This window comes from Rattus norvegicus, chromosome 1 (genome assembly GCF_021556685.1).
Source record: "Rattus norvegicus strain SHRSP/BbbUtx chromosome 1, alternate assembly SHRSP_T2T, whole genome shotgun sequence".
Lineage (NCBI taxonomy): Eukaryota > Metazoa > Chordata > Mammalia > Rodentia > Muridae > Rattus > Rattus norvegicus.
In genome coordinates, this window is record NC_141534.1 from 8544958 (window position 1) to 8565668 (window position 20711).

At 42.5% G+C, this 20711-nt stretch overlaps 2 long non-coding RNA genes across 4 annotated transcripts in view; one reads left to right on the forward strand and one right to left on the reverse strand.

Annotated features, from left to right (window-relative positions):
- Window positions 1–19290, reverse strand: part of LOC148006832 (uncharacterized) — a 34319-nt gene extending 15029 nt beyond the window's left edge. The window contains exons 1-3 of one of the 2 annotated variants that reach the window (XR_015644642.1): window positions 19084–19290; window positions 15323–15547; window positions 835–2021 (exon numbers count right to left, since the gene is read on the reverse strand). This is a non-coding gene — a long non-coding RNA (uncharacterized LOC148006832). Of the gene's footprint in view, window positions 1–834; window positions 2022–15322; window positions 15548–19083 lie in introns of those variants that run through there. The other variant, XR_015644638.1, reaches the window with a different exon arrangement.
- On the forward strand, window positions 4440–12758 carry LOC148006833 (uncharacterized). 2 transcript variants are annotated; one of them, XR_015644612.1, is made up of 3 exons: window positions 4440–4727; window positions 10215–10317; window positions 11674–12758. It is a non-coding gene; the product is annotated as an uncharacterized LOC148006833 (long non-coding RNA). The 2 variants fall into 2 exon arrangements; XR_015644613.1 differs by having other exon boundaries at window positions 4548–4727; window positions 11686–12758.
- Window positions 19291–20711: the final 1421 nt, after the last annotated feature.

Sequence of the window (20711 nt, forward strand, 5' to 3'; positions counted from 1 at the left end):
TCCTGCCCCCACTCCCCATCTCCCTCCCCTTGACAGCTGAGGGATTTCCAGCTTGCCTGTCATGTTGTTTTTCTCCCAAAATGGGGGAAAGGGGGAAAGGAGAGAAGAGGAAACAGGATTTGTGACAATGCCTGCATCGTCAGGATACTGAGAACTGGGTGCAGGCCTGCGAGATTTAAAAAGAAACACACAGACTTGGGTCACTCATGTTTCAAGAAAATGAATGGCAAAGCTTTTACTGGGTACACGGAGTACCCCAACCACTGAGTGGAAGCACAATGGAGCAAAAAAACTGAAGCTAAAAAAACTGAAACTAAAGCTGAGACCAAAAGATCTAGCATTCAGGCATTAGCACACCCTACAGCAGAGAGGAAGGCCAGGATGTTCCTTCAGGGGAACAAAGGCTTTCACATGCATCAGCAAGGCTCAACAGGGGGCAAACACTGACAGTCTAGGGGGATCCAACAAAACTGGTGGGGCCAAGAAGGTCTGAGAAGTCCCCCTTTAATATTTGTTATTAAGCAGCACCTGTCTTAGGACACTTTGGGATAGCAACCTCTTACCTGTCTCTGGAAAAACTCTGCCAGTCTCAGAATTTCCTCTTTGCTGAGGATTTGTCCCAAAGAGTTGCCTGTCTGGCTAACTGCTTCTCGGTAAAGGCTGAACCCGATTTGGGCAGAGGGATTGTCAAGGAGAGCAGCACTTGCTTAGTTTCTGCCCAGGACTGGGAGTGCTGTTTGTGCATGTGAAAGGAAGCAAAGGCCAACTGCTGCACCATCCAGGGCCATTAACACCAAGGGGCAAAAGAGATCAAGCTGTCCTGCAAAAGGCACTGACAGTTGAATTAAATTTAGAATTCCCAATTGTCAGCAACTTCTCTTGAAGGTTTTTCCACTGTGCTTGCCTTAACATCAGATTGGGAGAGGGTAATCCCAGACACTGCGGCCACAGTGTATTGTGGCAGCAATGACTGCTACAATAGCAGCAAAAATGCCAAAGTCTCTCTCTTGACAGTTCAGGATCAGCTGACCCTCTCCCGAAGGACCAGCAGGCAACAGAACTATGTCTGATATCCACACAACCAGGGCAGAGTTCCCTGGTCCCCAGCAGCTTCACGTAGATGGCATTCCATAGAATAGTCAACACTATCTCCAGCATTAGCACCATTAGGGTAACCCAAAGATCAATCCATTGTTCCAAACGTATAAATCTTTGTGAATACTTAAAACATTAACATTTTTGCTAAATAATTAAGAAAAGTCAAAGCAATAGTGTTATAAATTAAATAGCTATATCACTATACCAGCAATAATCAAACCCACTATCTTATAGTTTCTGTTTAAAGCTTGACTCACTTCTTCCAATATTTTTAAACCTTTTATAGAATATCAAGGTCTTCTAATACTCACAATTAATAAAACAAAGGCTGGTATGTCAAATTTTGATACAGTAACAAAATTAGAAAGTGCGCAATCAATATAACTTATATTAAATATTGTAGAAGATACAAAAGTAACTTTAACAGGACCAATAAATAAAAGATTAGGAGTTTTCACACATGTACTAACATTTGTTCAAAATCTAGATCATGTAACAATTTTTTCCACTGTAAATGTAACTTCATACGAGACAATTGTGAATTTTTAAATGTCTCTGAAAATGTCCAGAACCAATCTTCCAAACGAAAACTGTTATTTCCAATATTGGATTGACCGACCTATGATTGAGTCAGAATAACTTGTCACATTAAAGAAAAGAGTCATAACTTCTCTTTGATTTTCTGAGGACATTTTTCACAGTCTCCATGTTCTCTGTCCCACAAGGTCTAAAAGCTTGAAGCAAGGCAGCTTGTCCAATCTGGGATGTAGGCATGTAAAGATGGGTCAGGAACATACGTCCAAAACAGCTTTCCTGTCACCATTGTCAGGGCACTCAGCAAGCTCACAGGTCAACATCATTCTTTGTCCCAGCATCAGCATGTCTCACCACCCACTCTGGCAGCTAGTGCACTCCTCAGCATCCTGAGGAAAAAACACAAACATGTCCTCTTCCCCATATTAAATACCTGAACAGGATCATGCCATATGCCAATATGTGGAGCCTTCCATTTCACCTAGGCAGAAGTATGCCTAGTTGTAGGGTGCCGTAAACACTCAAGAGCGTTCCTTGGCATCCAAATTTTAAAATTTAAAATAAAAAGAGCAGTATTTAAATAATTGCATGGCATATATGGATATACCTCCCCCTTTTTTATTTTGTAAGATAATGTTTTAAAGTTTTATAATATCTCGTCCTTGAGAACTATAAGGAATCTCAATAACATGGATAACATGTTTGTCAAATATTATTAGGCTGTAACCCTCTTGGGTTAACTCTCAAATTGGGAAAGGAAATAAATGGGGCACACTGGGAACACTGACTGACTATTTGAGCTGCTTGTTCTTTAGTTACTCCATTGTGAAACCTTAAAGAATTAGCATTAAGATGAAATTTTCTATGTATCTGTGAAGCTTATCACAGGCAGTATTACTCATTAACATATAATAACATGGAGACCCGGAATCAGTCAACTCATTGCCTTGTGCTAAGGGGCCGCGTAACATGGAATGTCCTTATATGGCCCGCAAAAATAGGTCCCTGATGCTGTCATAGCAAAGCCTGTACTTGTAATAAGCAGGCACACATGGATGAAACAGGAGCAACGAAGGCAGTGGTCTTAAGGGGTGAAACAATCTGAGACACATACATACCATCAGTATATATGTTACAAGGTTCTTTGGGAAACATAACCAAAGCTAGTTGTAAAGTTTTCAATTCTGCTAGCTGTGCGGAACAATTAGGAATTTTTATAGCCTTTAGCTTTCCTTCAGACACTACCATAGCACATCCATTGGAGGAACCATCAGTAAATACTAAACGAGCCTTTTGTAAAGGGGAATTAACAATAATTCATGGAAAAATTACTGGATGCATTTTAAAATACTGACAAATCTTACTATCAAGATAATGGTTATCAAACTGGCTAATGGTGTACATTAAAATAGCCCAATCTGTAAGTCCTTGGGCCAAACATTGTAGCTGTTCTTTGGTATAGGGAGTGATAATAAGATCTGTTTCCTTGCCAAAGGTCTGTAAGCTAATTTTTTGAGCTTTGAACAGTAATTGGGCATTAACCTGAGGATAAGCCATCACTACTTTTTCAGGTGAAACTTGTAAGTAAACCCACATTAAAGGGCCGTCCAGCCAAAGAAGCCCAGTAGGGGAATGATCAGATAATGGATAATATAAATTGTGGTTACTTCTGCTTCAAAGGCTTTAGGGCAGAGGCTACATACACCTGACACATAGTAGGATTATTGGCCATCCCCTGAGGTAACATAACTCAATGATAGCGATGAGAAGGCCCCTGAAAATTTATGGAAGGAATGCTAAAAGCAAATCAGTCACAATCTTTAGGATCTAGTGGGATAGTAAATAAAACAATCCTTTAAACCAGTAACTATCATATGCCAATTTTTTGCTATAGGAGAAGGGAGACCAGGCTGAGCAGGTCCCATAGGTATCATTGTTTTATGAATTTCCCTTCAATCTTGTAGTAATTTCTACTTTCCAGAATCTCTTTCTTTTTTTTTTTTAGATTTTTATTTATTTATTTAGCATATGAGTACACTGTAGCTGTCTTCAGACACACCAGAAGAGGGCATCGAATCCCATTACAGATGGTTGTGAGCCACCATGTGGTTGGTGGGAATTGAACTCAGGACCTCTGGAAGAGCAGTCCGTGCTCTAACCACTGAGCCATCTCTCCAGCCCCCAGACTTTCTTTAATCACAAGGATGGGTGTATTCCAAGAGGAAGTGGAAGGCACAACATGACCAGCTTGTAACTGTTTCTGTGCTAATTGATGAGCTGCCTCCAATTTTTCCTAGGACAGGGGCCACTGTGGAATCTACACCTGATCATTTAACTTTTAGGTGATGTGCAAAGGTTTAACGTAAGGAGGCTTATTGACAGTGGCCCTTAGGGTAAATGTCCCAAGCCTGTTTTATCAGGAGGAAGTTTAATTATGTTTAGCTCTTTTCTTACATTATAAGGTTTGCCTTATAAATTTTTGCCCAACCCTCTCTCTGGGATAAAGTCTTGTTTCCTCATCATGTTTTGTACAGGCTGAGCTGTCAGCATAGCCCCCATATCATTGAACACATCTCATCCCCACAAGTTGGTAGGTATTTATTTTAAAACAAAAGGCTGAAACAATCCCCCATGTCCTTCCTCATTTCTTCATTTAAGAATCTTGCTACTTTTTCGAGGAGCTGTAGCTGTCCCCACTCCTTGTCAAGTATATAATTGTTGGGAGCAATTATTTATAGCACTGACATCTAGTGGTCGCTTGTATTATTACCACCCTTAGCTTTCTTCTGACATCTTTACTAGGTCCTAGTTGATAAGCATGTTAATAAGATGTCTTTACTCCACCAATCCCCAGAGGACAAGTTCTTAGCCATGCTGTCTGTTTTGTACTTAAGGCAAGTGCCTTTGTTCCCCGGGGTCCCCGTATCATCAATAAGGTGCTCCTGCAATAAAGGCTGATTGAGAAGGATCCAACGGTGTTGCGTCTTCCTTGCCGGTCGAGGTGGGCACGACAACTGGTGGCCCGTACGGACACCCGAGAAAATCTTTTCTCATCTGGATCCAGAACTTTTTCAGCCTCAGGACGGTCGACGTTGGTAAGTTCCCAGTAGGGGCAGTTAGTTGCCGGAATTGGGACAATAGAGTTCCTAGAAGTGGAACGGTAAAGTTCCTTAAAGCTCCGGGATAAGGGATTGTAAAACTTCCCTGGTAGGACAATAAAGTTCTCTGGAAAAGCAGAGGCAATGATAGCCTTGGTTTAGAGGCAAAAAGGGGTTTGTGGAGCACGGTAATGTTGTCTTTTCCATTTGATCCTTTGTGGGTTGGACTAGCACTTTTGCCTTATACTCTTTTTGTGTTGTGGTGTTGCTTCTGTCTGAATTGCCACCGTCCAGGGCACGAATGCATTTGTTGGGAAGAGTCCATGATGAGCCACAAGATCGTGTGTAAATAAACACACCAGCTCGCCAGCTCGCCTTGCTCGTAAATTGATCGTAAATAAGGTCGTAAAAGCATGGGAAGCTCACACTCCACCCCGCTCCTGTCAGCTCTTCAGGAGCTTCTTGGTCAGCGTAAGCTTAAAATTGAAAAGAAAATCCTGCTGAGTTTTCTTGATGAGTGTAACCGTTGTGCCCCGTGGTTTATAGTGTCAGGGTCGCTCACTTTGAGAGCATGGGAGAAGCTGAGAAAAGATCTGGATAAGGAGACTACAGTGGGCAATCTTAAACCAGGGACAAAGCCGCTTTGGTGTATGGTCTGTGCCTGCTTGGAAGATAAACGATGTGAAGAAGCTGTTAGGACAGGTCAGAGAATCCTTACAGAGCAACAGGAGAGTATGTCAGAAGGAGAGAAAGTTTTGAAGGAAGGAAAGAAAAGAAAAGGAGGAAAAGATGTAAAAGAAAGGGCAGAAAAGATCAAGGAGAGGATAGACAAAGGCGAGAATAGTAATCAGAATCAAGGAACAAAGAGAATTTACCCCTCATTAAAGGCATTGACCTTGGAGATGTCTAGTGATTCAGAGTTTAGTGATAGTGACTTAGCTGACCTTGAGGAGGAGGTAGCTCATTATGAGAAAGAGATTTATCATTCTGACTGGCCAAACACTTATGCTGTGCAGAAACAAGCCAAGGACTTAAATAAGAAGGCAATTATGCCAACAGCACCTCCTGCACCACCGTATAACTTTCAAAGGAAAACAATGGTGAAGTCTGCAGGAGGTACTTCTTTTTGCCCAGAAGTGTGGAAAGAGTTAGGACTGAGTTTTCCAGTTTTTCTGGATGCAAACGGGCAGCGACATCATGAACCTGTTGACTTTAAGACAATAAAACAATTAGCAGAGTCAGTCAAAACCTATGGAGTCAGCGCAGACTTTGTTATGGCTCAAACTGAGGCTCTTGGCAGATACTGTCTCACCCCTGGAGACTGGGGGACTTTAGCCAGAGCTTGTCTCTCTCCGGGTCAATATTTGGACTGGAAATCTTTTCTTTATGAAAATGCTAACGCTCAGGCTACAATCAACTTGGCTTCAGGAGCCGACCCTCAGAGACATTGGGACGCTGACATGCTATTGGGAATAGGCAGATTTGCTTTGGACCAGACCGGTTATCCAGATCAGGTCTATACTCAAATCAATGATATAGCAATTAAAGCCTGGAAAGCATTGCCTAATAGAGGCGCAGTCTCTGGGAACCTTACCAAGGTTCTGCAAGGACCCACTGAGCCATTTTCAGACTTTGTAGCCCGCATGGTAGAGTCCGCTACTAAGATCTTCGGAGACCCTGATACAGCTATGCCTCTTATTAAACAACTAGTGTATGAACAGTGTACTAAAGAGTGTAAGTCTGCTATAACGCCATACAAACATAAAGGTTTGGAAGTTTGGATGAAGGTCTGCAGGGAGATAGGCGGACCATTAACTAATGTTGGTCTAGCTGCGGCAATGATGCAATTAAAAGGGAAGGGTTCTGCAGATACCTGCTACAAATGTGGCTGCAAAGGGCATTACAGAAGGCAATGCCCTGAAAATAATAAGGAACAGAGTATTAAAAAACCCCTAAGACCTAACTTGTGCCCTCGCTGTAGAAAAGGGAACCATTGGGCAAGTGAATGTCGATCTGTAAAGGACTTGGATGGCCGACCTCTGGTGGCAGGAGATGGTGGTGCATGGCCAAAAAACGGACGACGGGGCCCACGTCCCCAGGGCCCTCAAATATATGGGGCTCTACAGAACGACAGGCAGGGACAGAACAGACGGAGGTCTTGGCCTTCTCTTCACCACCCGAAGGACCGAGGAGAGCCACTAAGGGCTCCGCAGGACTGGACCTCCACTCCACCACCAGACTCGTATTGACCCCCCAAATGGGAGTACAGCCTATAGACACACATTTTAAGGGACCTCTCCCTAAAGATACAGTTGGGCTGTTGTTGGGGCGCTCCTCTTCTGCCCTGAAAGGTTTACACATTGTACCTGGAATAATTGACCCTGATTATTTAGGCACAGTAAAAGTCCTGGTAGCCTCTCCCCAGGGAATTTCTGCTATTTCCCCTGGAGACAGAATTGCCCAGCTGCTGCTTCTGCCCAGCCTGCATAAACATTTTCCTGCTGATAATAGAATTAGAGGAGATAGGGGCTTGGGATCTACAGGCTCCCGATTTGCTTTCATCTCATTAGAGCTTGGCAATCATCCAATGTTAACCTTGACTGTGGAAGGACGCTCTTTTCTTGGCTTATTAGACACTGGAGCAGATCGAAGCATTATCTCTGTGCATGACTGGCCATCCAGGTGGCCTGCACAAAAATCTTCTCAGGCCCTACGCGGCCTTGGGTATGAAATGGCTCCTCTAATTAGCTCAAAGGAATTGACATGGGAGGATTCAGAAGGAAGGTCAGGAAGGTTTACTCCCTATATCATAGACATTCCTGTGACTCTGTGGGGCAGAGATGTCTTAATAAATCTGGACCTGAGGCTGACTAATGAGTACTCTCCACAGGCCAAGGACATGATGATTAAAATGGGCTACATGCCCAAAAAAGGTTTGGGAAAAAATTTACAAGGACGAGTTGACCCAGTGCTACTGGAATCAAAAAGAGACAGAACAGGCCTGGGTTTTTCCTAGGGGCCATTGAGGGAAGCATACCCATTACATGGATTACGGAGGAACATGTGTGGATTCCTCAATGGCCTTTATCCTCTGATAAATTAACTGCTGCTACTGAATTAGTGTCTGAACAGCTAAAATTGGGACATATACAGCCATCCATGTCGCCCTGGAATACACCTATATTTGTCATTAAGAAAAAATCGGAAAAGTGGCGATTATTGCATGATTTAAGAGCTATCAATTCTCAGATGCAAATAATGGGTCCCATACAGAGGGGTTTACCATTGCTCTCCAGTATTCCTGATAATTGGCCTATTATTATTATTGACATTAAGGATTGCTTTTTTTCCATCCCTCTTGCCCCACAAGATAGCGTGCGATTTGCATTTACCTTACCCTCTATAAACAATGAAGAACCCGATAAGCGCTATCAGTGGGTAGTCTTACCTCAAGGTATGGCTAATAGCCCTACTATGTGTCAGCTGTATGTGGGGAAAGCCTTACAGCCTATACGTGATCAATTCCCAAAATTGAGAATAATACATTTTATGGATGATATATTGCTTTCTGCTAAAGACTGTAGTACCCTAGAAACGGCCTATGCTGAAGTGATAAGGACGCTTAAAAGTAATCAATTGTTTATAGCACCAGAGAAGGTTCAAATGGGCAAAAAAGGAGAATACTTAGGAGCAAAGATTACTCCTCATAATGTTTTCCCTCAGAAAATTGAATTACGAAAAGATCATTTAAAAACATTAAATGATTTTCAAAAGTTGCTGGGAAGTATAAATTAGATTCGACCCTATATAAACATGCCTAATGCAGATTTACAACCACTCTATGAGATCCTTAAAGGGGATTCTCAGCTTACTTCACCCCGTGCTTTAACTGAGGAAGCACGAATGTCTCTAAGAAAAGTGGAGAGAGGACTAGAAAAGGCAATGCTGAGAAGATACAAGGAAAATGAGGATCTTTTTTTGTGTATACTAAAAACTTTTTGTCAGCCTACTGGGGTGCTATGACAACAGGGACTGTGGATTTATCCTCATATTTCTCCTAATAAGACCCTTGAATACTATCCTTCTGCTGTTGTGCAGTTTGCTATGTCAGGTGTTAAATCTTGCATTCAACATTTTGGTATTTTACCAAAGAGGATTATTGTACCGTATACTGCAACTCAGGTAGAAACATTGTGTGCCTTGATAGATGATTGGGCTATATTACGCTGTAGTTTTGACAGAGAGTTTGACAATCATTATCCTAAGGATCCTTTGCTACAATTTTTTACTGAACATCCAGTAATTTTTCCTAAGGTCACTGCCTCAGAACCTTTGTCTGGAGCATTAGATATTTATACAGATGGCTCCAAAACAGGTGTAGGTGCCTATATGGTTAATTCTCAAGAACCAGTCTTAATTCAATTCAGTCCAGGCACCCCCCAAATTACAGAATGCAAAATTGTATTGGAGATTTTCAAAAGATTTCATGATCCTTTTAATTTAATTTCTGATTCTGCTTATGTAGTTAACGCTGTGCGCTCACTTGAAATTGCAGGGCCAATTAGGTCGACTAGTACTGTAGGTCAAATTCTTTTAGAATTGCAAAAATTGATTTGGGCCAGAAAAAATAAGTTTTTCATACAACATATTCAAGCTCATACTAATTTGCCTGGTCCCATGGCCAGTAATAACGCTTTGGTGGATGCTAGTACTCACAGAGAATTTATTTTTCATGCAGCCCCAGTTGATCTCGCTAGAGAATTTCATCAAAAGTTTCATGTTCCTGCTTTCACTCTTCAACAAAAATTTAAAATCTCTAGAGCTGTAGCTCGTGATGTAGTATTACGTTGCCAGAATTGTGTTCAATTTTACCACCCTCCTCAGGTGGGAATTAACCCTCGTGGCCTGATTCCATTAAAGCTCTGGCAGATGGATGTCACACACATATCTCAATTTGGAAATTTAAAATATGCACATGTTTCTGTTGACACCTGCTCTGGCATTATACATGCCACTCTAATGACTCGTGAAAAGGCTCGTAATGCCATTAGTCATTGCTTAGAGGCGTGGGCAGCCTGGGGAAAGCCTGACAGCCTCAAGACAGACAACGGACCTGCCTACACTGCAAAGTCTTTTCAGACATTTTGCCAAACAATGCAGGTCAAACATACTACAGGATTGCCATACAATCCCCAAGGTCAAGGAATTGTGGAAAGAGCACATCGTACTTTAAAAGAGCTCTTACAAAAACAAAAAGGGGGAATTGCCTATGGCAGGACACCAAAAGAACAGTTGTCTTTAGCTCTCTTTACTCTAAATTTTTTAATTTTGGATGCGCATGGCCGCTCTGCTGTAGATCGCCATGCAGCCACAAAACCCATGACTTATGCAGATGTAAAGTGGAAGGATGTCTTAACTGGTGAATGGTGTGGCCCAGATCCCGTAATTTTGAGATCTAGGGGAGCTGTTTGTGTCTTTCCACAGAATCAAGACAATCCAATCTGGGTGCCTGAACGTTTGACTCGCAAACTGCCTCCTGCTATTCCTGAAGACGAGACTACGAACCCTACTATTACTACTGGGAATGGTAATACAGGTTAATTCACTCACACTGTGGGCTATTGCCAGATCCTGGCCAGTACTTATGCCAGTTCATAGCAATTCTACTGTTTTGCCAACCTTTTTCTCCACATCCTGTTTGCGTGATGTTCCTTGTATAGTGCCTAGTGGAGAATTGCCTCAACGATATACTGCCACTAATCTTTCACTGTTACATACTTTATGTTTCACTCTTAAGAATTCCTCCCAGCCTTGTATATGGCTGCGAAGGACCACTTTGGCAAACTGGTTAGATCCCGTGAGCAACCGTGCTATGGCCACTGGAGCCATCCAGGCTGCTCTGAGTAAAATTACACAAGGAGCCTCTTCAGGCAATGGAGATACGTCAATTAATAATTCTGCTAATTCATACATTACAACTTTGATTATGATGCATAATGGTAGCTTTCCATCACTCCCGGGGCAAGGCATTCACACACTGGTTAACTCTACCTGTCGTAGAGTCCTACCTACTTGCCCCCCATATAAAGCCTTTCCACCTAAATTTACCCCATGTCAGAGTCCGTTCCATAGACCTAAACAATTCCTACCGGGATTTGAATTTTCCCCTCCTCTTAGCAATGCCCAATATAATAGGAAGAGAAATAAGACTGGCAAACGTAATTTTTGGGCCTGGTATCAATGGGTATTATCTAATGAGCAGGGAGCATACACATCTCTAACTCCTTTTGCTCGATTATTAGGTAAAGAATTTACATTATATAACATTTCAGCCACTAGAACCAATAACAATACAAGTTTAGTAGGTGTTAAGATTAATAGCCTAATAGCTAATGATGCCGCTGTTGGCGCTCCAGTATGTGTTAGGCCACCTTTCTTTTTTCTGATAAGCGCTAATGCAAGCGATAATGCTTTAAATTGCAATAGCTCTGACGTAGTTTGTTATTTAGCTGAATGCTGGGATGGCACCAATGATACCGCAGTGATTGTAAAGATTCCCTCCTTTGTGCCTACCCCTGTAGTAGCAAATCCAGATGATTTTTCCATACATCATTTATTAAGAACTAAAAGGGATTTTGGTATTACGGCAGCTATAATTTCAGCCATTGTACTATCAGCCGCTACAGCTACAGCAGCCGCGATTGCTATGACTAATCAAATACAGACCGCTGAGACTATCAATAAGATTGTAGAAAGAACCACAGTAGCATTGGAGATACAAGAAGAATTCAATGCCCACTTGGCATCTGGCTTTCTAGTAGCTAACCAACGAATAGATCTGCTTCAAGAACAAATTGAGGCATTATATCATATGACGCAGCTGTCCTGCGTTTCCTCTCTTAGAGGCTTATGTGTTACTCCACTGAAAGCTAACTTTTCTCAGTACTCTCAACAGAGCAAAGAAATCTCAAATTATTTGAAAGGAAACTGGTCCATGGAAGCGGAACAATTATCGAGACAATTGCTGATGCAGATTGCTGTCCTTAAGAACACCAGAATGGAACCCATCTCGATTGGGGATTTCACCTCGTGGATCACCAATGCTTTCTCGTTTTTCAAAGAATGGGCCGGCATGTTTGCCTGGGGGGCCATTGTCCTTTTGGGATGTGGAGTATGTCTATGGCTTTTTTGCCGTTTACAACGAGAGCATGCTAGACACAAAGCGATTGTTTACCAGGCTATGGCGGCCATTGAGAGCGGTGCTTCTCCCAGTGTGTGGCTGGCCTCTCTGAAAGATTGAGAGTTCGCCCTAGATCATATTTTGTCACTGTCATGTGAAGTCATTGTATCCAGAGACGGGCAACTTTCCTCAGGCTCAGACCAACCTAAGCCAGGAGCCCGGTGGCGATAGGGTTAATTTCCAGTGACGGGTAAGGCCGAGTTTTTGAGAGGAACGACCTAAGACAGGAGCAATGACGTATATTGACGTGACACCCAGATCTAGACCAGTCATGGACAGAGGTGGCCCCGCCCTGTTTGTACATTCGGGCCGGTCCCATGCCCCTCTGCTCTGTCTCTCCCCTATTATTAGCACACCAATAGCCCAGAACGGTGTGTTGTACATTTCAGTCATCTCTAGCCATTGGGGTGCAGTCCAAACTACAAGAGTGGCTCGTCATGGCTGAGCTGGGCACTCTGTGAGGCATGTCTGATCTCTCTCAGACCACTACCTCCACCTAATGGACTTATCTTTTAATAAAACAAAAAAGAGGGAGATATTGGGAGCAATTATTTATAGCACTGACATCTAGTGGTCGCTTGTATTATTACCACCCTTAGCTTTCTTCTGACATCTTTACTAGGTCCTAGTTGATAAGCATGTTAATAAGATGTCTTTACTCCACCAATCCCCAGAGGACAAGTTCTTAGCCATGCTGTCTGTTTTGTACTTAAGGCAAGTGCCTTTGTTCCCCGGGGTCCCCGTATCATCAATAAGGTGTTCCTGCAATAAAGGCTGATTGAGAAGGATCCAACAGTGTTGCGTCTTCCTTGCCGGTCGAGGTGGGCGCGACATATAATGACTACGTTTTTAGTTGCTTCTCCTGTTAAAGCAGTTGCAACCCGAAAGTCTGAAAAAAGTGTCAATAGTCACAAATAAATCTAGAAATATCAATATTGTCTCTAGCTATTACTATTTTGATGCTATAAAGAATGAGATTGTCTAATTGTCCCTATGTGAGGCCCAAAATCTGCCTGGTATATAAATCTATTGTGACTTTGCCCTCACTAAAAGGTCCAGGCAATCAATCCAGTCTGAGTTCTTAAATGGCTTATAAAGGAACAGTACACTTCTTTTAAGTCAGTTGTATTAGCATAAATAATTGTAAAATTCGAGGGTTAACAGTATCTAAAAAAGGGAAAATTTTAATTAATTGCAAACCATAAGCTACACATTGGCTATCGGTATACAAATTGAAAGCTTGATTTTTCAACATTTTAAAAACAGCAGCTACAGCATGTAATTCAATAATCTGCGTTGAAGCAGGGGGAAACTCAAGAGAATAAACATGATCCAATTACATGTGTTGCCTTCTCATTAGATAACCAATTAAATTGCTGTTTGGAATAAGGCATGTTCCATCAGGTTCTTTTTCAAAAGACTTCCATGACTCAATCTTACAATTTTGTACATCTAGCTTCCTTTACCTTCTGTAAATCTATTCAGTCCCTCCTCTGTTAATTGTCTAGAGGAATAGAATTTGCATCTCCCTTGGGAATATCAAACAAAGGCTTAAGTCCTGTGGTGAACTTAAGGTGAAGTCTTAGCCAATTAACATATCTTAGAAGCTTTTAAAAATAGTTTAAAGTAAATAATCTTTTCTTACTTGAATTTTCTGTGTCACAATTTATTTAGGATATAACTGATGTGTCAAACATTATAAAGGATATTGCCTTTGAATCTTTTCTGAAGCAACAACTACTCCCCAGATTTTAAAAGCTTGTGGCATAAGAGCAAAGGCTTATATTAAAACTCCTCCAGAGGGATAAGCTAATAAATTTCTATATAAAAAACAGCATGAAAACAATCTCTTAAATTTATAATAATTCTATATGTATTTCTTGAAATAGCAGTTGGAGTGAGCAAACAGGCCGTAATGCTCTTATAAGTTCCATAGCCTCATCAAACCTTCGTAAATCCTGTAACAATCTCCACCTGTTTGATTTTTCTTTAAATTGCAAATATGTGTGAGTTAGAAATCTTTAAGTTTTCCTTGTAACACCAGAGCACAACCACAGCTTTTGAAAGCAAAACTCAACCTCCAACAATCTATTCTCCAAAATCCAGTCTCCTCAAAACACCAAGTCCATTCCTCATGCTATAAAGTATGACTGCCAATTCTTGCATATGAACGAACGATGGTGCAGGCTCTAATACCTCAACAAAGAGACATTGCCCTAAATTCTTTTATAAGTCTGGTTTACATAAAAATATTATCCCAATCTAGACCTGTTTCCCTGGGTTGGTTCATGCCACGTGTTGTCTAGAATGACTCCAGTTTTAAGCCAACTTTGTTACCAGCGTTACACATTTTTAACCATACCCAATAACTTAAAAGTCAGTAATCTGTAACCAAGACCTGTACAGCATATTATACATTTACAACCAATCAGAAACAAAAAATGAAGTGGCTACACATATCTTTAATATTTAAACCAAACACCATTTTTAATTTTTCTTGCTGTAATTTAAGAGAAGCACCTTATCACCTGTTGAATCCAATAATCACAGTCAGAGATTTTTCTAAGAGAAACAGCCATCAGCCCCATTACCATAGAAGCTGTGAAACTGCTGGCCCTTTTAAGATCCGCTCCTGCAAACATTCAGCCACTTGGAGGGGTTTCTCCAGCTGATCTAGGCTACTAGCTACAGATGTAGGGCAAAGGCCTATTGAAACTGCTTTTTATTTATTTTTTCCTTTCTTGAAAGGAGTTAAAACTAAATCAAGGGGTGAATCAACCAGCATTTAAAGTTTTAACCATTTTTTCATTTAAACATGAAACACAAAACATTCAAACAATGAGAAGCAAAAACCACAGACATGGATTGACATACATGGACAGCTTGGTGCACCAAGGACAGACAATAGACATAGAGGGAAAGAACTAGATGGCATCCCACACCAAAGGGACCCAGATATCCTTCCTAAAGGACCTAGAACCAGAAATAAGCACTTCTCCAATCGGCCAAGGAGGCTCCCACCCTCCTTCTGTCCCCTAGGAGAGCTCCAAAATAGCTTAAGCTCATTTTCCTTTTCTTTCTTCAAAGCATCCACGGGGAGTCCCGGAGGACTGTTTTCCTCAAACCCATTCTCTCTCATGTCTAGGGTGTAAACTGTCTCTAGTCAGGGTCCAAAGACTAAAAGCATAAAAGAACACATATACAAAAACACTTTACCATTATTACATTGTCCCTTTTTTTTTCCCCCAGGAGCTGGGGACCGAACCCAGGGCCTTGCGTTTGCTAGGCAAGCGCTCTACCACTGAGCTAAATCCCCAACCCTACATTGTCCCTTTTTACAAGGTTTACTCACCACTGGCCCAAATCTTTATTTTTCTTTGCACGGGCTTTTAATTCCCACGGTCTCCTGTATACTGCTTACTGAGGCTCTTAGTGGCCCATTTCCCAATTTGTTCCTTCACATCGCTGGCCAGCTTCCCGGCACATCTCCTCAGGTTTTTCCTCACTTTCCTGATTTCTGTGGGACCTCCATTTGATGATACCTGCATTGTCAGGATACTGAGAACTGGGCGCAGGCCTGCGAGATTTAAAAAGAAACACACAGACTCGGGTCACTCATGTTTCAGGAAAATGAATGCCAATGCTTTGACTGGGTACAACCACCGAGTGGGAGCACAATGGAGAAACAGAAACTGAAACTAATGCTGCGCCCAAAAGATCTAGCGTTCAGGTGTCAGCACCCCGTAGAGCAGACAGGAAGGCCAGGATGTTCCTTCAGGGGAACAAAGGCTTGCACATGGGTCAGCAAGGCTCAGCAGGGGGCAAACACTGACAGTCTAGAAGGGTCCAACAAGACTGGCAGGCCCAGGAAGGTCTGACAGATTTGAGAGGAACGCTGGTCAAAAGCAGAGGCATCATGAAGTTACACAGAAAAAGAGCTTAACGCCAAGGGGAGGAGCTTAGACTCAAACCGCTGAGAATGATGGGGATTTCCTGCAGAGCTTTCCTGTTCAAAGGTATGCTGTGAGAAGTTTGACCTGCGTCACTGTGAGATGCCTAGAACTGGATGGACTAGGGTTGGGTGTAAAAGAAAGGACAGAGGAAAGGAGTAAATGTGAGGGAATAGAGACGTATGTTCTGTGCCATCGGAGAATGAAACCAGGACAACTAAGGTGAGGGAAATAGATGCAAAAATAACAGAAAGAAGCAAAGCAGCAGAAACATTCACCTGAGAAAATAGTTCTGTAGTTGGAATTACAGACACGCCCACCATGTGCGGCCTTATTTAGAAGTGGGGGCTTTACAGCGGTAACCAAATTTAAAATGAGCTCAGAAGGATGGGTCCTAATCCAATATGGTTGGTGTATTTATAAAAAGGGGAAATTTGCCCAGAGACAGACATTCACACGGGAAGAATGTCATATGAGCAGGAAGTCAGATGCTGGGGTGGGGCACTTGTGTTTTTTTGTTTTTTTTTTTTAATCATTTATTTATTTTAGGTATAGGATACATTGTAGCTGTCTTCAGACACACCAGAAAAGGGGCATTGAATCCCATTACAGATGGTTGTGAGCCACCATGTGGTCGCTGGGAATTGAACTCATGACCTCTGGAAGAGCAGTCAGTGCTCTTAACCGCTGAGCCTTCTCTCCAGCCCGGGTTTACTTGTTTCTGTAGAAGACTCAGGTTCAGTTCTCTGCACCCACGTGGTGGCTCACAATCATCGGTAATTCCCAGTTCCGGGAGACCCAACCTCTTCTGACTTCCATGGGAATCAGACATGCACATGGTGCACATATGAAAACATACACGGTGCACGCAGTCCCTCTGAGGAGAAGCTTTCGAGGTTGCCTTCCGTGGTTTCACACAGGATTCACATTTTTTTCCTTTCTTTTTCCAGAAAAATAAAACATCTCCGAACCGGGAGATGGTGCCGTTGGAAAAAAATCCTTGACTTGTAATGGTGATCTCCAGCACCCGTGGATAAACCCGCAGCTGTGGTGGCTCATGCCTGTACTTCTAGTGCTGAGACAGGAGGGTGGCTAAGACTTGCCGGCCAACCAGCCTAGCAGAACCAGTGAGAGACCTCGACTCAAGACAAGAGCTAGGTTGGTAGTAATTCAGGATTTTGTTGAGACTGAAAAATGGTGGAAGAGTCAAAGCAAGTCTGACCCTTCAAGGAGCTTCCAAAGGAGAACAAAGAACTTATTGGAGAAGAGGAACTTTTCATTGATTGCCCCACTGAAGACCCTGTGCTCACATCGGCTTTGAAAATGGGAACTACTTTTCTTGGAAGCATATGATGATCTACAGTCTATCTCTCTTTCAGTTTTCCAAGCCTAGACTTCAATAAAACCATCCCCCAACACACACACCAATTACTGTCACCAAATTAGTTCAGAGAGAGGTGGCAGGTGGCAGGAACTCTATGCCCTTTTCTTTTCTTTCTTTTTTTTTAATTTATTTTTTTTCTTTATTAACCTGAGTATTTCTTATTTACATTTCGATTGTTATTCCCTTTCCCGGTTTCCAGGCCAACATCCCCCTAGCCCCTCTCCCTCCCCTTCTATATGGGTGTTGCCCTCCCCATCCTCCCCCCATTACTGCCCTCCCCACAACAATCACGTTCACTGGGTGTTCAGTCTTGGCAGGACCAAGGGCTTCCCCTTCCACTGGTGCTCTTACTAGGATATTCATTGCCACCTATGAGGTCAGAGTCCAGGGTCAGTCCATGTATAGTCTTTAGGTAGTGGCTTCGTCCCTGGAAGCTCTGGTTGCTTGGCACTGTTGTACATATGGGGTCTCAGGCCCCTTCAAGCTCTTCCAGTCCTTTCTCTGATTCCTTCAACGGGGGTCCCGTTCTCAGTTCAGTGGTTTGCTGTATTCTGGCTGTGTCTCTCAGGAGCGATCTACATCCGGCTCCTGTCGGCCTGCACTTCTTTGCTTCATCCATCTTGTCTAATTGGGTGGCTGTATATGTATGGGCCACATGTGGGGCAGGCTCTGAATGGCTGTTCCTTCTGCCTCTGTTTTAATCTTTGCCTCCCTATTCCCTGCCAAGGGTATTCTTGTTCCCCTTTTAAAGAAGGAGTGAAGCATTTGCATTTGATCATCCGTCTTGAGTTTCATGTGTTCTGTGCATCTAGGGTAATTCAAGCATTTGGGCTAATAGCCACTTATCAATGAGTTTCATGCCCTTTTCTTGAACTAAATAGTCCAAAAGCTTCCTTCTGAGTTCTATTTCCAAATTCTCATACAGAGGAGACTGCAAAGCAGTAATTGGGAGCCCCAGTGACATGTTTAAAAGTTAAAACACATTACTTATAAATACTACACCATCTCTTAGCAACTTTTCCAAAGCAAAAGTTGGCCCATCTCAACCTTGCTAATATATGCACATTTTAAGTGGACCATAACAAAACAAAATCTCAGGATACAGGTCAATCCTGAAACTAATCTTTTAAATTTACACTTTAAGTTTGCTTAGCAAAAGCAGTTCAGATGATTCTTGTACACGTAACAAAAAAGGTATTTTTAGGTATCTTTAGGTTATCTCTTTTAAATTCTATAATCTAACTTTCGCTTTCGCCCATATTTAATATTTGAAACCAGCAGACCCAGATCATTTTATGAACTACCTTAAAAGTAACATCTCAGTTAGTAATTTAGGCAATCCAACTAGAGGTAAAGTCCAGACACCGTTTTTTTTTTTTTCTTTCTTAAATTTAAATTTTCTGAATTCTTGCATTTTAGGGAAAGGAAAATAGTGGAACAAAAGGGTTAAATGGGGTAGGGGATAGGAGGGCATTGTGTTTGTGGGGGTTAACACTGGGGGGGTCTTTGAAAAAAAATGCCAGATGGAAACCTTTCAATATGGAAGCTTCTTAAAATGTACACATATACATATGTAGAGTTCCTCTACAATGAGGGAATAATATCTCCCCTAGATACTATAGGTTACCAAACAGAAAAACTGAGTGCTGGAAATGGGGTATTTCTTTTTGAGGCTCTGTGAGGTTCCAAGACTCCTCCCCCTCAAGCATTATACACTATTAACATCACTGCTATCCTCCAGGTTGAAGGTTAGAGCTCACTGCTGTGGACACCACATACCTGAGGCACAGAACAGGGAGAGATTGAGCTGTAAGACTTGACTTGCAGGAGACTCCTATGAATGAGACATGAGGCTAGAGATCGGTGTAATAGCATGAGAATTATTATCCCAGCAAGCTGGGGTCTGCCTACTTCACGAGGAGAGGCGACCCTGAACAATCTGTTAGTACAGTTTTATACATTCCGTAAAGGGCGGGTTCCGTGATTGGGCATAGGGGCATTGGTGAACTCTGTTGACCTTTTAGGTGGCTACAAACCAGTTGGGGTCCTTAAAATTCCTTAGATAAAGTTGAGATAGCCCTGCTGTGAGGACAGGGCTCCCTGGTGACCAGGCATTCCCAGCATTCCTGGAACTGTGCCACATGAGATTGGTGCACTCCCTCCTGGATGGGAGGGGCTGGTGGAAAAATACTAGCTTTCTCAATACCAACGTGGAAACCCCATCTCTATAGTTTCTATAGTGCTAGATGGTTCTATTTATACTCTTGGGGGAGAAAAGTACACAACAGTCTTACCCGGCTGTGAGCCCCATAAGCTACAGTAACAACAGGCTGGCAAAATACACCCACCGGTGCCATAGTAGCAAGAATGTTATTGGAGGAACCAACCAAGTTTTGGTTGGATTTTAAAGTCCTCTACTAAGACAGAACTCATACTAGTAATTGTTACATAGACCTAAAAACCCATGGCTGGGTAGGTCATAGGCCCCTAGAGCTATTATTCTGCTAAGCAGATATAGTATCCCACCGACTCTTAAATTCTTACCTTTATACCCATAGATTAGTGCATCTTCCGTCCCTCAGCAGAGCAGCTTTTTAAAAGTTTCAGTGCATTAGACAGTGATTAATGCAGAGACCCAAAGTTGGTCAATATGCAGTGAAAACGAGAAGATAGAGTAGTCAGCTCTAAATAGAACATCTATATCAGATACCCTACACCCAAGGTTCAGTGATCACCACAGAGGAGCGGGTCCGAAAGACTGAAGCCAGAGGTAGTTGATATCTAATGCAGTCTTGTTGGGCCTGGCCCCCACCCTGGTGGGATGACTTGCTCTGCTTGTTGCCCAAGGCTGTAGCATACAATGTAGCAGCCGTGGTTAGAGTGACCAAACAGCAAAGTCCTGAGTAATTTCCATTTCCTGTTTTTATCCCGAGAAACCTGGTGTTTTCCCACTGTGCTTCCTGGGCTTTTCCACCAAGGGCTAAGAATATATATATATATATATATGCCCAAAACCTCGAGTAAACCACATTCGGCATTCTCTCAGCACGAATGACCCGCTGTTGTGTTTTCTTTCAAATCCTCAGGCCTTCGCCCATCTCTGGGTAACTGTGTCACAGTCTAACATTATTTTCTGCACATGACAGGTCCATCATACGCATGAACTCACCTGTACTGTGTGCATAAGGCTTGTACAAGATGAAGCCAGCTAAAATCCCAGAATGGACAGGGGAGAGGCCCGTGAAGTCCCACCTCTTGCTGAGATGCTACTGGCTCCTTTATGGCTGCTGGGGGAGGGAGAGTAAATTTTCTTCAGGGATATGGCCCCTGAATAGCTACTCATGTTCCAGTAGATGTACACACATGTACACACATGCACATACAGGGAGGAGCACTAAGTGGACTGT